This window comes from Solea senegalensis, unplaced genomic scaffold (assembly GCF_019176455.1).
Source record: "Solea senegalensis isolate Sse05_10M unplaced genomic scaffold, IFAPA_SoseM_1 scf7180000017579, whole genome shotgun sequence".
NCBI lineage: Eukaryota > Metazoa > Chordata > Actinopteri > Pleuronectiformes > Soleidae > Solea > Solea senegalensis.
The window spans coordinates 1-12,990 of record NW_025322457.1 but is presented as its reverse complement, the minus strand read 5'-3'; the positions used below and the strand labels follow the sequence as shown (position 1 = coordinate 12,990).

At 46.8% G+C, this 12,990-nt stretch overlaps 13 non-coding genes across 13 annotated transcripts; 4 read left to right on the top strand and 9 right to left on the bottom strand.

Moving 5' to 3' along the window:
- Positions 1–1,102: 1,102 nt before the first annotated feature.
- On the top strand, positions 1,103–1,221 carry LOC122764711. The gene has a single exon (XR_006359864.1). It is a non-coding gene; the product is annotated as a 5S ribosomal RNA (ribosomal RNA).
- Positions 1,222–1,339: 118 nt separating this feature from the next.
- Positions 1,340–1,532, bottom strand: LOC122764706. The gene has a single exon (XR_006359859.1). It is a non-coding gene; the product is annotated as a U2 spliceosomal RNA (small nuclear RNA).
- Positions 1,533–1,714: 182 nt separating this feature from the next.
- Positions 1,715–1,827, bottom strand: LOC122764709. Its single transcript, XR_006359862.1, has one exon. It is a non-coding gene; the product is annotated as a U5 spliceosomal RNA (small nuclear RNA).
- A 647-nt stretch (positions 1,828–2,474) lies between these two features.
- Positions 2,475–2,638, bottom strand: LOC122764703. Its single transcript, XR_006359856.1, has one exon. It is a non-coding gene; the product is annotated as a U1 spliceosomal RNA (small nuclear RNA).
- Positions 2,639–3,041: 403 nt separating this feature from the next.
- Positions 3,042–3,160, top strand: LOC122764712. The gene has a single exon (XR_006359865.1). It is a non-coding gene; the product is annotated as a 5S ribosomal RNA (ribosomal RNA).
- A 110-nt stretch (positions 3,161–3,270) lies between these two features.
- Positions 3,271–3,389, top strand: LOC122764710. The gene has a single exon (XR_006359863.1). It is a non-coding gene; the product is annotated as a 5S ribosomal RNA (ribosomal RNA).
- A 118-nt stretch (positions 3,390–3,507) lies between these two features.
- On the bottom strand, positions 3,508–3,700 carry LOC122764705. The gene has a single exon (XR_006359858.1). It is a non-coding gene; the product is annotated as a U2 spliceosomal RNA (small nuclear RNA).
- A 182-nt stretch (positions 3,701–3,882) lies between these two features.
- On the bottom strand, positions 3,883–3,995 carry LOC122764708. Its single transcript, XR_006359861.1, has one exon. It is a non-coding gene; the product is annotated as a U5 spliceosomal RNA (small nuclear RNA).
- Positions 3,996–4,642: 647 nt separating this feature from the next.
- On the bottom strand, positions 4,643–4,806 carry LOC122764702. Its single transcript, XR_006359855.1, has one exon. It is a non-coding gene; the product is annotated as a U1 spliceosomal RNA (small nuclear RNA).
- Positions 4,807–11,030: 6,224 nt separating this feature from the next.
- On the top strand, positions 11,031–11,149 carry LOC122764700. Its single transcript, XR_006359853.1, has one exon. It is a non-coding gene; the product is annotated as a 5S ribosomal RNA (ribosomal RNA).
- A 124-nt stretch (positions 11,150–11,273) lies between these two features.
- Positions 11,274–11,466, bottom strand: LOC122764704. Its single transcript, XR_006359857.1, has one exon. It is a non-coding gene; the product is annotated as a U2 spliceosomal RNA (small nuclear RNA).
- A 182-nt stretch (positions 11,467–11,648) lies between these two features.
- LOC122764707 lies at positions 11,649–11,761 on the bottom strand. Its single transcript, XR_006359860.1, has one exon. It is a non-coding gene; the product is annotated as a U5 spliceosomal RNA (small nuclear RNA).
- A 647-nt stretch (positions 11,762–12,408) lies between these two features.
- LOC122764701 lies at positions 12,409–12,572 on the bottom strand. The gene has a single exon (XR_006359854.1). It is a non-coding gene; the product is annotated as a U1 spliceosomal RNA (small nuclear RNA).
- Positions 12,573–12,990: the final 418 nt, after the last annotated feature.

Here is a 12,990-nt window from a genome sequence, read left to right as displayed (position 1 = left end):
GAAACTCATTGGAAAGAACACTTCCCGTCGATTAATGTTTCCACCATGTGGAAAAACATAAATAGCCCCTATGCTCATCCCTTCGCCAACAACACCGATTTCAAAATCAGACATAGACGAATTTTCTCGGGTATCATCCTGCACCAAATGAACAGTGCTATCTATGAGAGGGTTTGTACTGTCTGTAATAAAAATGACGAAACACTTGAACACATCTTTCTCACCTGTCCCATCTGCGAGGTCTTCATCACCCGGGTCAAGAACCTCCTCACCGACCACTGCAAGCTCAGCAGCAAAGACATTACAGACTGGGAATGGACTTGGCTCTTTGGATACTCACACAAGAAAGAAGGTATAAACACAACCCTGATTAACATTCTACTATCCATAGCCCGACACACCATCTTCATTGCCAGGAACTACGCACTCTATGAGGATGTACAAATAAACAGATGGCTCTTCTTCACAAGCATGGTCAAAAGTCATCTCAGACTGCTCAAGGATGCCTACAAGGCAACATTCCAGGAAACTTTTCTCACCAACAACTCCTTATACGACCTCGATCAGAGGGAAGAACTGATGTTTCATTTCTAAATGTTCTGGGGAGTACATTGCCACGTTTTCATCTCTCAAGGATATCGTTGATGTTTTTGCTGTAAACCCTGTTTCTTTAAATCTTATTGAGTATAATGTCCCATTGGCTAGGGTTTTATCTATTTATGTTTTTTTTCTTTCTTTGTTATTGCTTCGTCAACATTTTGATTCTCCTTGAATATGTCTTTTGTTTCATCATTGAATCATGGTTTAAACGTGTTTTGTGGTTTCTTGTGAATAAGTGTGTTCATTTTTGTTAATGAAAGTATTTTTGATAATAAAAAACAAAAAAAAAAAGCACGCCCGATCTCGTCTGATCTCGGAAGCCAAGCAGGGTCGGGCCTGGTTAGTACTTGGATGGGAGACCGCCTGGGAATACCAGGTGCTGTAAGTAAGCTTTTACACCGCTGCACGCTTTTACACTGCTGCTTCCTTACAAGAAACATGCCCCTCCACGAGCAGGGGCCTTGCCTAGTCCATAAAGGCACTCTCTGTCGCCAGCCCCTCGGCTTACGGCCATACCACCCTGAGCACGCCCGATCTCGTCTGATCTCGGAAGCTAAGCAGGGTCGGGCCGGGTTAGTACTTGGATGGGAGACCGCCTGGGAATACCAGGTGCTGTAAGCTTTTACGCTGCTGCTGCTGCTTCCTTACAAGAAACATGGGCTCGCAATTAAATTGACGCACAGGCACGGGTTGATGTCTTTCTGGTTTCAGCTTCGCTTTGCTTTTCACAGAAAAAAGAGAATGGTGCACCGTTCCTGGTGGCACTGCAATACCAGGTCAATGCAAGGAGTGAAGAGAGCAAGCCCCAGTTTTCACCTCCCACTGCTCAAAAATGCATTTAATATTTAATCCCCATATAGAGGACATATCAGATATTAAACTGATAAGAACAGATACTACACTTGATCTTAGCCAAAAGGCCGAGAAGCGATGGCCCACAGGTGTCTGGGGCCAACCCAAGATCTTGGCACACAAGTCAGTTGTTGTGGTGCCATGTTTTTAAGGGCGCATAACAAAGGCTGCTGCTGCTGATCACCTCCGCCCCAAGGTTGACCTAAGTGCACCTCTGAGCCTTGACAGACAGCTGCTTGACATTTGACACACTCAAAGGGCGCAGCCTTACAGCAAAGCCCACCAAAAATAACTTAAACTCTTGAACGTCCCTCTCCACGGAAGTCTTTAGTAAAAGGCGAAAGACTTGTGCATTTTGAAGAGAAACCAGAGTCAACGTAGCCCCTGTCCTGGAGAGCAGCCGAGGAGTCTATCCGCCGGAGTCACCACAGTCTCGGTCGGCCGGCCGGCCGGCCACCTTGGGACGGCCTTCCTTCAACGTTTTTGCTTAGTCGGCCAATAAACCGCCCAGATTTGACTGCATGTTTGGAAGCGCTTTCCTACTGTCGGTTGTGCGCTGCAGTTTTCTATCAGTCGCTGAGGCTGTGGCACATTCCTCGCTCACTGGCACACCTCCAACATTTAGTGGTAGACGTGAGTGCATGAGCAAAGCAGCTCCGTGTCACACTGAGCAGTACAAACTGCCGGGCCATTTCCCACCTCATCCGGGCTTCTGAAATGGTGAGTTGCTCCTGGCATCACTTCAACATCAGGTCACTGCACGGAGTGAACAGAGCAAGCGCCAAAGTATTAACCCTTGGCATGATGGCCATGGATCCATCTCCAACAATCGAGTTCTTCTACAAAGAGTTGGGAAAGGGAGCGTGACATTTGCTTTGAGCTGAAAGACAACACCCACAACCATCACGTTCCCAGCAACTTGGAAAGACTGGGGATGTTGCTCCGCAAGGACGTGAGAAGTTTGGAGATGGGCACACAACGTTGAACTTCGGGCGGCTGACCTTTGCTTACAACGACATCATCGGGGGAAAGCGCGGACGCAGCACCCCACTAGCAAAAATTATGCAGTCAAGACTCCCACGTTTGGGGAATTTGCAGGGGTCAACACAGCCGGAGTGCAATGGCTGAGCCTCGCCCTGGGTGAACCGCCTGCTTGATCATGGTATCTCCCCTGCCAGGTAAGTATGAGGTGTACTCGCCAAACACCGGGTGGCTCTTGCCAGACACAGCTCTTTGGCTGATGGTGCTGGAAATGAATAATCCCAGAGGCCAATGCCTTGACTCAGTTGCTCGTTAATGCTGTGCTATGTTCAACTTCAACCTCCAGCACACATTGGAGAGGAAACACTCGACCTTTTTTACTGGCATACCTGGCTGTCGTTTCCTATAGATTCAGCAACAACTGGACATGACGGCACCAACAGCCGCTTGCCCATCTCGGTGTCGCTTCCCGATACTGGACTAGAGTGTAGCATGTGGTGGAGATAAAGGCTGAAGTGCAGTGTGTCCGAAAGGCTGACTTTTGAGCCCCGCCACGCGCAGGGGGCCTTGCCCAGTCCATAAAAGCAGTCTGTGTCCCCAACCCCCCGGCTTACGGCCATACCACCCTGAGCACGCCCGATCTCGTCTGATCTCGGAAGCCAAGCAGGGTCGGGCCTGGTTAGTACTTGGATGGGAGACCGCCTGGGAATACCAGGTGCTGTAAGCTTTTACACCGCTGCTTGCTTTTACACTGCAGCTTCCGTACAAGAAACATGCCCCTCCACGAGCAGGGGCCTTGCCTAGTCCATAAAGGCACTCTCTGTCGCCAGCCCCTCGGCTTACGGCCATACCACCCTGAGCACGCCCGATCTCGTCTGATCTCGGAAGCTAAGCAGGGTCGGGCCGGGTTAGTACTTGGATGGGAGACCGCCTGGGAATACCAGGTGCTGTAAGCTTTTACGCTGCTGCTGCTGCTTCCTTACAAGAAACATGGGCTCGCAATTAAATTGACGCACAGGCACGGGTTGATGTCTTTCTGGTTTCAGCTTCGCTTTGCTTTTCACAGAAAAAAGAGAATGGTGCACCGTTCCTGGTGGCACTGCAATACCAGGTCAATGCAAGGAGTGAAGAGAGCAAGCCCCAGTTTTCACCTCCCACTGCTCAAAAATGCATTTAATATTTAATCCCCATATAGAGGACATATCAGATATTAAACTGATAAGAACAGATACTACACTTGATCTTAGCCAAAAGGCCGAGAAGCGATGGCCCACAGGTGTCTGGGGCCAACCCAAGATCTTGGCACACAAGTCAGTTGTTGTGGTGCCATGTTTTTAAGGGCGCATAACAAAGGCTGCTGCTGCTGATCACCTCCGCCCCAAGGTTGACCTAAGTGCACCTCTGAGCCTTGACAGACAGCTGCTTGACATTTGACACACTCAAAGGGCGCAGCCTTACAGCAAAGCCCACCAAAAATAACTTAAACTCTTGAACGTCCCTCTCCACGGAAGTCTTTAGTAAAAGGCGAAAGACTTGTGCATTTTGAAGAGAAACCAGAGTCAACGTAGCCCCTGTCCTGGAGAGCAGCCGAGGAGTCTATCCGCCGGAGTCACCACAGTCTCGGTCGGCCGGCCGGCCGGCCACCTTGGGACGGCCTTCCTTCAACGTTTTTGCTTAGTCGGCCAATAAACCGCCCAGATTTGACTGCATGTTTGGAAGCGCTTTCCTACTGTCGGTTGTGCGCTGCAGTTTTCTATCAGTCGCTGAGGCTGTGGCACATTCCTCGCTCACTGGCACACCTCCAACATTTAGTGGTAGACGTGAGTGCATGAGCAAAGCAGCTCCGTGTCACACTGAGCAGTACAAACTGCCGGGCCATTTCCCACCTCATCCGGGCTTCTGAAATGGTGAGTTGCTCCTGGCATCACTTCAACATCAGGTCACTGCACGGAGTGAACAGAGCAAGCGCCAAAGTATTAACCCTTGGCATGATGGCCATGGATCCATCTCCAACAATCGAGTTCTTCTACAAAGAGTTGGGAAAGGGAGCGTGACATTTGCTTTGAGCTAAAAGACAACACCCACAACCATCACGTTCCCAGCAACTTGGAAAGACTGGGGATGTTGCTCCGCAAGGACGTGAGAAGTTTGGAGATGGGCACACAACGTTGAACTTCGGGCGGCTGACCTTTGCTTACAACGACATCATCGGGGGAAAGCGCGGACGCAGCACCCCACTAGCAAAAATTATGCAGTCAAGACTCCCACGTTTGGGGAATTTGCAGGGGTCAACACAGCCGGAGTGCAATGGCTGAGCCTCGCCCTGGGTGAACCGCCTTCTTGATCATGGTATCTCCCCTGCCAGGTAAGTATGAGGTGTACTCGCCAAACACCGGGTGGCTCTTGCCAGACACAGCTCTTTGGCTGATGGTGCTGGAAATGAATAATCCCAGAGGCCAATGCCTTGACTCAGTTGCTCGTTAATGCTGTGCTATGTTCAACTTCAACCTCCAGCACACATTGGAGAGGAAACACTCGACCTTTTTTACTGGCATACCTGGCTGTCGTTTCCTATAGATTCAGCAACAACTGGACATGACGGCACCAACAGCCGCTTGCCCATCTCGGTGTCGCTTCCCGATACTGGACTAGAGTGTAGCATGTGGTGGAGATAAAGGCTGAAGTGCAGTGTGTCCGAAAGGCTGACTTTTGAGCCCCGCCACGCGCAGGGGGCCTTGCCCAGTCCATAAAAGCAGTCTGTGTCCCCAACCCCCCGGCTTACGGCCATACCACCCTGAGCACGCCCACTAGCGAACCAGGAAGTGTATGCTACAAACATTTCGAGCACACGGCTCCTTTCCTCAGCCTGTATTCTTCCCCTTTTTCTCCTCCTTTCTGCACTTCTTTTCCCTTTTCTCATCGTGTGCTACTTCAGTTTACTGGTTTTGTTCATTTTAAGGACTGGTTTCCCCCCCCCCCGACAGTGTTTTCCACACTGTGCGGGGGCGCCTTTTGTTGAACTTTTTTTTTCTCATCATGGATGGACCTCAGAACAACGACCTCACCAAGCAAAGAATCATGGCAAAGGAGATAAAGAACACGGAGAATGGAGACAGAGAAAAGAATGATGGAACCCAAAGGAAGTATGAGAAGGAGCTGACTTTACAAATAGAATTGACGGGAACAGAAAAAGTCCCAATAATGGAATTATTGAAATGTGTGCGTGGACTGTGTGGAGGTTTGATTGCCTGCCGCTGTATTGGAACGGACAAATATGAAATAACAATGACAAACACTGTTGGGAAAAGCAGATTGCTGGATGGATTCAAAATCGGCACAACCATAGTTATGGCAAAAGAGCTAAACAATGATGAACTGGTGGTCTCTTTTCTCACTCTGCCCGCGTACATCTCAGACCAGGAAATAATTGACAAGCTGCATGGCTGGGGAGTCTCTGCAATCTCTCAAATCAAGAGAAGAATGTGGCCTGGCACAAACATCGCAGATGGGACAAGGTATGTGAAAGTCAAATTTAATCAGACAGTACAATCCCTGCCTTACTCTGCTAGATTTAATACTGCCACTGGTCCCGAATACTTCAGAGTGTTACATGATCGGCAAGTGAAAGTGTGTCGAATGTGCCTACAGCCTGGACACATTCTTAGAGAGTGTCCTGAGTTTTGTTGCCATAAATGTGGAGTCCAGGGGCACTATGCAAGAGAGTGCCATAAAGCTGTGAAAAGGTGTGAGCTGTGCCACAACAACATGGAAAATTGCATTTGCAATGAAAGTGAACCGGAGAGCATAGCAGAGTCAGAGTTGGAGAGGGAGCAGACAGAGGGAAGCACTGAGGACAGTGCAGGAGAGGAGGAGGCAGAGATAGCGCCTGCGGAGGTACGCACAGAGTGTGGTGTAGAGAAAGGGCCCCCTGCCCAGCCGCCCCGAGCGGAAAAAATAACCACTAATGTGGAAACCTCTGGAGAAAGCCTTCCGGAAGCGCAGAATGACGAGGCTCAACCAGACAATGAAAAAAAAGTGGCTGGAGCTGAAAAGCTCCAAGCCAGAGGCACGAGAAGCACCCCAACCGCAGAATCTGCGCCACTCAGTCCTCCCCACTCTGAAAAAGAGCCAACAGTTTCTCCCTCACCAAGTGCTGACTCTGATTCGGAGATGGACCTCTCGGTAGTGTCCCTGGCAAGAAAACGACAAAATACAGACAAGTCCGGTAAAACAAATAAGAAAAAGCAAAATAGAAAAAAATGAGTGTGATGTTTAATGCCACAATAATACAGCTCACCCTTCTCATGGCCCTGCTTCTCTCACTGAATGCCCGTGGGCTCTGCAGCAGAGAAAAACTACACAAAGTCATCAATACTACCAAATGTGACATCTTGCTGCTACAAGAAACAAAATGGTCCTCATCTCCTGTGAGCATGATAGGAGGGTTATGGGAAGGGAATGTATATTTCGCAAATGCAGATCGAGCAATGTGTGGGGTGGCAACGCTGATTAAAAACAATGTCTTTGATAAGGTAATAGAAATATATAAATGCTCACGAGGTAGATTATTGATAGTTGATTCATGGAAAAAAAATGTTTATATTAGAATTATCAATATATATGCTCCTAACACTGAGGGTGAAAGAAAAGTGTTTTTCAAAGAGCTAAATAAGTGGGTAAACAACAACTCCATCATCACTGGAGACTTCAATGTTCCCCTCACCAAATTTGACATATCTAGCAACAATCTCTTTAAAGATGATGTGAGCAGGCGATCCTTATTCGAAATCATAAAAGAATACGACCTGGTTGACTTATGGCGAATTATGCATCCAAATAAAACTCAGTTCTCCAGACATCAGGTGGTACAAAATACTCTCAAACAATCCCGTATTGATTATGCCTTAGTGGCAAGCTCCATTGTACACAATGTGAACTCAATAGAATATGTCCTCAACACATGGAGTGATCACTCCCTCATAAAATTGTCATTATTTCCATCAGTAGCACAAACAAATGGTGGGGTATGGTGTTTTAACAATAGCTTACTAAAAGATCAACAGTTCATTGACAAAGTTAACCGTCTTCTTCACAATGTGGCAAATGAAATGGAGTGGGTCGAAGACATATTTAATTGGTGGGAAAGAGTGAAAGAACGAATCAAAAGAGTATGTATAAATTATAGTAAACATAAGAGCTGGCTGGAGAAAAAAAATGAAAAAGAGCTAAGAGTAAAATTAGAACACGAACTCCAAAAGATAGCCAATGAACCTAACGGAGATCTGACAAATTATATTTATTTGAGAGACAAGTTAGCGCTCTCCAAAAAGAAGGAATGCATGGGGGCAATAATTAGAAGCAGAGTGCAAAATTTTGTGGAGGGGGAAAAATGTTCAGCTTTTTTCCTCGGCTTAGAAAAGCAAAAACAAAATAAAGCATTCATAAAAGAACTGAAAGACAGCAAGGGCAACATAATTATACAAACTGATGAAATAATATCCAGAATACAAGATTTCTTCCAGCAGCTATATACAAATCAAAATATAAATCAAAATACAATTACAAGTGTGGTGAAGGTCATTCAGAACCAAATCTCAACGGAGGACAGAATATGGTGTGATCAGCTTATCAGCATGGCAGAGATTGAAGCAGCCATCAAGGGCTTACAAAAAAACAAGAGTCCAGGCGTAGATGGTTTAACAACTGAATTTTATCTATTTTTCAAAGAAAGTTTAACACCAATTTTATTTCGAATTTTTGAGGAAGTTGAGAAGAAAGGTGAAGCTCCTGAGACCCTTACACTTGGTTTAATTACTTTGGCATACAAAAACCGAGGAGACAGAACGATCATTAACAACTACAGACCCATAAGCCTTCTGAATACTGATTACAAAATTTTCGCAAAGGTTCTAGCAAACAGACTCAAAGAAATTATCCCAAACATAGTACATCAGTCACAGGCATATAGCATTCCCGGACGAGATATTTCAGATTCCATTTTATCCATAAAAGAAACCATCTATCAGATGTCACAAACTGGTGGCATCTATCTAGGAGTAGATTTTGAAAAGGCGTTCGATCGAGTTGAACACAACTTTTTATGGGCTGTTTTAAAACAATTCGGTTTTGGTCACAATTTCATTAAAAGAATTCAATCTCTTTACAACAATGCACACAGTCGCATAAAAGTGAATGGTCTCCAAACCCCAAAAATAGCAATCCAAAGATCAATTAGACAGGGATGTCCCCTCTCCTCTCTGCTCTACAGCCTGGTGGCCGAGCCCCTAGCTCTATTAATAAATCAGAACATTAACATTCAGGGCATACTGGCAGATAATGGCACTTCCTGCAAAATGATTGCCTATGCCGATGACACAAATATCATGGTCAAAGATGGAAAAAGTCTACAACTAGCTTTGAATCTTGTACATATCTACTGCTCAGCCTCCGGTGCCAAAATCAATGAAAACAAATCAACTATAATGTACTGTGGCAATGGGGCAAGGTCACCAGGCAGACAGGCGTTCATAGAGGAAAAGGCCAGTGTAAGGGTCTTAGGAGTGCATATTGGCCAGGATCAAAAGGCCGCCAGAGATAACACCTGGAAAGAGGTGCTAAATAAAATGAACAACACCTTGGGGTTGTGGAAAATGCGGAAGCTGACCCTGAAGGGTAAGGTGGTCATGCTCAACTCCCTGATACTCTCCAAAGTGAATCATGTGCTACAAGTCTATGATCTCCCAAAACAAACTCATGCAGAAATAAATCAAATGATATCCACTTTTCTGTGGGGAAGCCGCCGCAACATGATAAAACACAGAACAACAATTGATACATACACAAACGGTGGGCTTAGGCTAATAGACATAAACACAAAAAAACACTCATTCAGAATCAAAATCATCAAAAAGCTGTTGGACGATAAAACTGACCTTTTTTGGAAACATCAACTGCTTGACACCATTAAAACATGTGGAAACAGTGGCATTTACAATCTCTGTCAGATCCCACTAAAATCACAAGCTACACACATCTCACAGTTCACACAAGAGATCTTTGAGGCATGGGAGTTGGCCAGACCCCACCTGGTAACTATAGTACAAAACAAACACCAGCTGCTGCAGCTCCCCGTTTTCCACAACCCAGACATCACATATCTGGGCAGGCCCATCTCGGGCGGGTCAATGCCGCAAGCAGGTTTATACACATTGGGAGACTTCACAAACAATCAAGGCGAAATAGTAGTGGAAGAAATCTTGAATCGGCTCAGAGCCAAAAACATTTATTGCAAACGGTTTGCTGAATTCACATGTCAGAAAATTGAAACTGGGATTGCTGACCATCTAAAACAGGCTTTTTACAAGACCAGTGGTAGTAGGCAGAATGATACCCTTGATTTTCGTCAAAGTGCTCAGCCTGATGCGAAAAGCATTAATCAACTAACCTCCAAGTATTGGTACAACACCTTGCTGGCAAACATAGTACAAAAACCGACATCTGAAACTCATTGGAAAGAACACTTCCCGTCGATTAATGTTTCCACCATGTGGAAAAACATAAATAGCCCCTATGCTCATCCCTTCGCCAACAACACCGATTTCAAAATCAGACATAGACGAATTTTCTCGGGTATCATCCTGCACCAAATGAACAGTGCTATCTATGAGAGGGTTTGTACTGTCTGTAATAAAAATGACGAAACACTTGAACACATCTTTCTCACCTGTCCCATCTGCGAGGTCTTCATCACCCGGGTCAAGAACCTCCTCACCGACCACTGCAAGCTCAGCAGCAAAGACATTACAGACTGGGAATGGACTTGGCTCTTTGGATACTCACACAAGAAAGAAGGTATAAACACAACCCTGATTAACATTCTACTATCCATAGCCCGACACACCATCTTCATTGCCAGGAACTACGCACTCTATGAGGATGTACAAATAAACAGATGGCTCTTCTTCACAAGCATGGTCAAAAGTCATCTCAGACTGCTCAAGGATGCCTACAAGGCAACATTCCAGGAAACTTTTCTCACCAACAACTCCTTATACGACCTCGATCAGAGGGAAGAACTGATGTTTCATTTCTAAATGTTCTGGGGAGTACATTGCCACGTTTTCATCTCTCAAGGATATCGTTGATGTTTTTGCTGTAAACCCTGTTTCTTTAAATCTTATTGAGTATAATGTCCCATTGGCTAGGGTTTTATCTATTTATGTTTTTTTTCTTTCTTTGTTATTGCTTCGTCAACATTTTGATTCTCCTTGAATATGTCTTTTGTTTCATCATTGAATCATGGTTTAAACGTGTTTTGTGGTTTCTTGTGAATAAGTGTGTTCATTTTTGTTAATGAAAGTATTTTTGATAATAAAAAACAAAAAAAAAAAGCACGCCCGATCTCGTCTGATCTCGGAAGCCAAGCAGGGTCGGGCCTGGTTAGTACTTGGATGGGAGACCGCCTGGGAATACCAGGTGCTGTAAGCTTTTACACCGCTGCACGCTTTTACACTGCTGCTTCCTTACAAGAAACATGCCCCTCCACGAGCAGGGGCCTTGCCTAGTCCATAAAGGCACTCTCTGTCGCCAGCCCCTCGGCTTACGGCCATACCACCCTGAGCACGCCCGATCTCGTCTGATCTCGGAAGCTAAGCAGGGTCGGGCCGGGTTAGTACTTGGATGGGAGACCGCCTGGGAATACCAGGTGCTGTAAGCTTTTACGCTGCTGCTGCTGCTGCTGCTTCCTTACAAGAAACATGGGCTCGCAATTAAATTGACGCACAGGCACGGGTTGATGTCTTTCTGGTTTCAGCTTCGCTTTGCTTTTCACAGAAAAAAGAGAATGGTGCACCGTTCCTGGTGGCACTGCAATACCAGGTCAATGCAAGGAGTGAAGAGAGCAAGCCCCAGTTTTCACCTCCCACTGCTCAAAAATGCATTTAATATTTAATCCCCATATAGAGGACATATCAGATATTAAACTGATAAGAACAGATACTACACTTGATCTTAGCCAAAAGGCCGAGAAGCGATGGCCCACAGGTGTCTGGGGCCAACCCAAGATCTTGGCACACAAGTCAGTTGTTGTGGTGCCATGTTTTTAAGGGCGCATAACAAAGGCTGCTGCTGCTGATCACCTCCGCCCCAAGGTTGACCTAAGTGCACCTCTGAGCCTTGACAGACAGCTGCTTGACATTTGACACACTCAAAGGGCGCAGCCTTACAGCAAAGCCCACCAAAAATAACTTAAACTCTTGAACGTCCCTCTCCACGGAAGTCTTTAGTAAAAGGCGAAAGACTTGTGCATTTTGAAGAGAAACCAGAGTCAACGTAGCCCCTGTCCTGGAGAGCAGCCGAGGAGTCTATCCGCCGGAGTCACCACAGTCTCGGTCGGCCGGCCGGCCGGCCACCTTGGGACGGCCTTCCTTCAACGTTTTTGCTTAGTCGGCCAATAAACCGCCCAGATTTGACTGCATGTTTGGAAGCGCTTTCCTACTGTCGGTTGTGCGCTGCAGTTTTCTATCAGTCGCTGAGGCTGTGGCACATTCCTCGCTCACTGGCACACCTCCAACATTTAGTGGTAGACGTGAGTGCATGAGCAAAGCAGCTCCGTGTCACACTGAGCAGTACAAACTGCCGGGCCATTTCCCACCTCATCCGGGCTTCTGAAATGGTGAGTTGCTCCTGGCATCACTTCAACATCAGGTCACTGCACGGAGTGAACAGAGCAAGCGCCAAAGTATTAACCCTTGGCATGATGGCCATGGATCCATCTCCAACAATCGAGTTCTTCTACAAAGAGTTGGGAAAGGGAGCGTGACATTTGCTTTGAGCTAAAAGACAACACCCACAACCATCACGTTCCCAGCAACTTGGAAAGACTGGGGATGTTGCTCCGCAAGGACGTGAGAAGTTTGGAGATGGGCACACAACGTTGAACTTCGGGCGGCTGACCTTTGCTTACAACGACATCATCGGGGGAAAGCGCGGACGCAGCACCCCACTAGCAAAAATTATGCAGTCAAGACTCCCACGTTTGGGGAATTTGCAGGGGTCAACACAGCCGGAGTGCAATGGCTGAGCCTCGCCCTGGGTGAACCGCCTTCTTGATCATGGTATCTCCCCTGCCAGGTAAGTATGAGGTGTACTCGCCAAACACCGGGTGGCTCTTGCCAGACACAGCTCTTTGGCTGATGGTGCTGGAAATGAATAATCCCAGAGGCCAATGCCTTGACTCAGTTGCTCGTTAATGCTGTGCTATGTTCAACTTCAACCTCCAGCACACATTGGAGAGGAAACACTCGACCTTTTTTACTGGCATACCTGGCTGTCGTTTCCTATAGATTCAGCAACAACTGGACATGACGGCACCAACAGCCGCTTGCCCATCTCGGTGTCGCTTCCCGATACTGGACTAGAGTGTAGCATGTGGTGGAGATAAAGGCTGAAGTGCAGTGTGTCCGAAAGGCTGACTTTTGAGCCCCGCCACGCGCAGGGGGCCTTGCCCAGTCCATAAAAGCAGTCTGTGTCCCCAACCCCCCGGCTTACGGCCATACC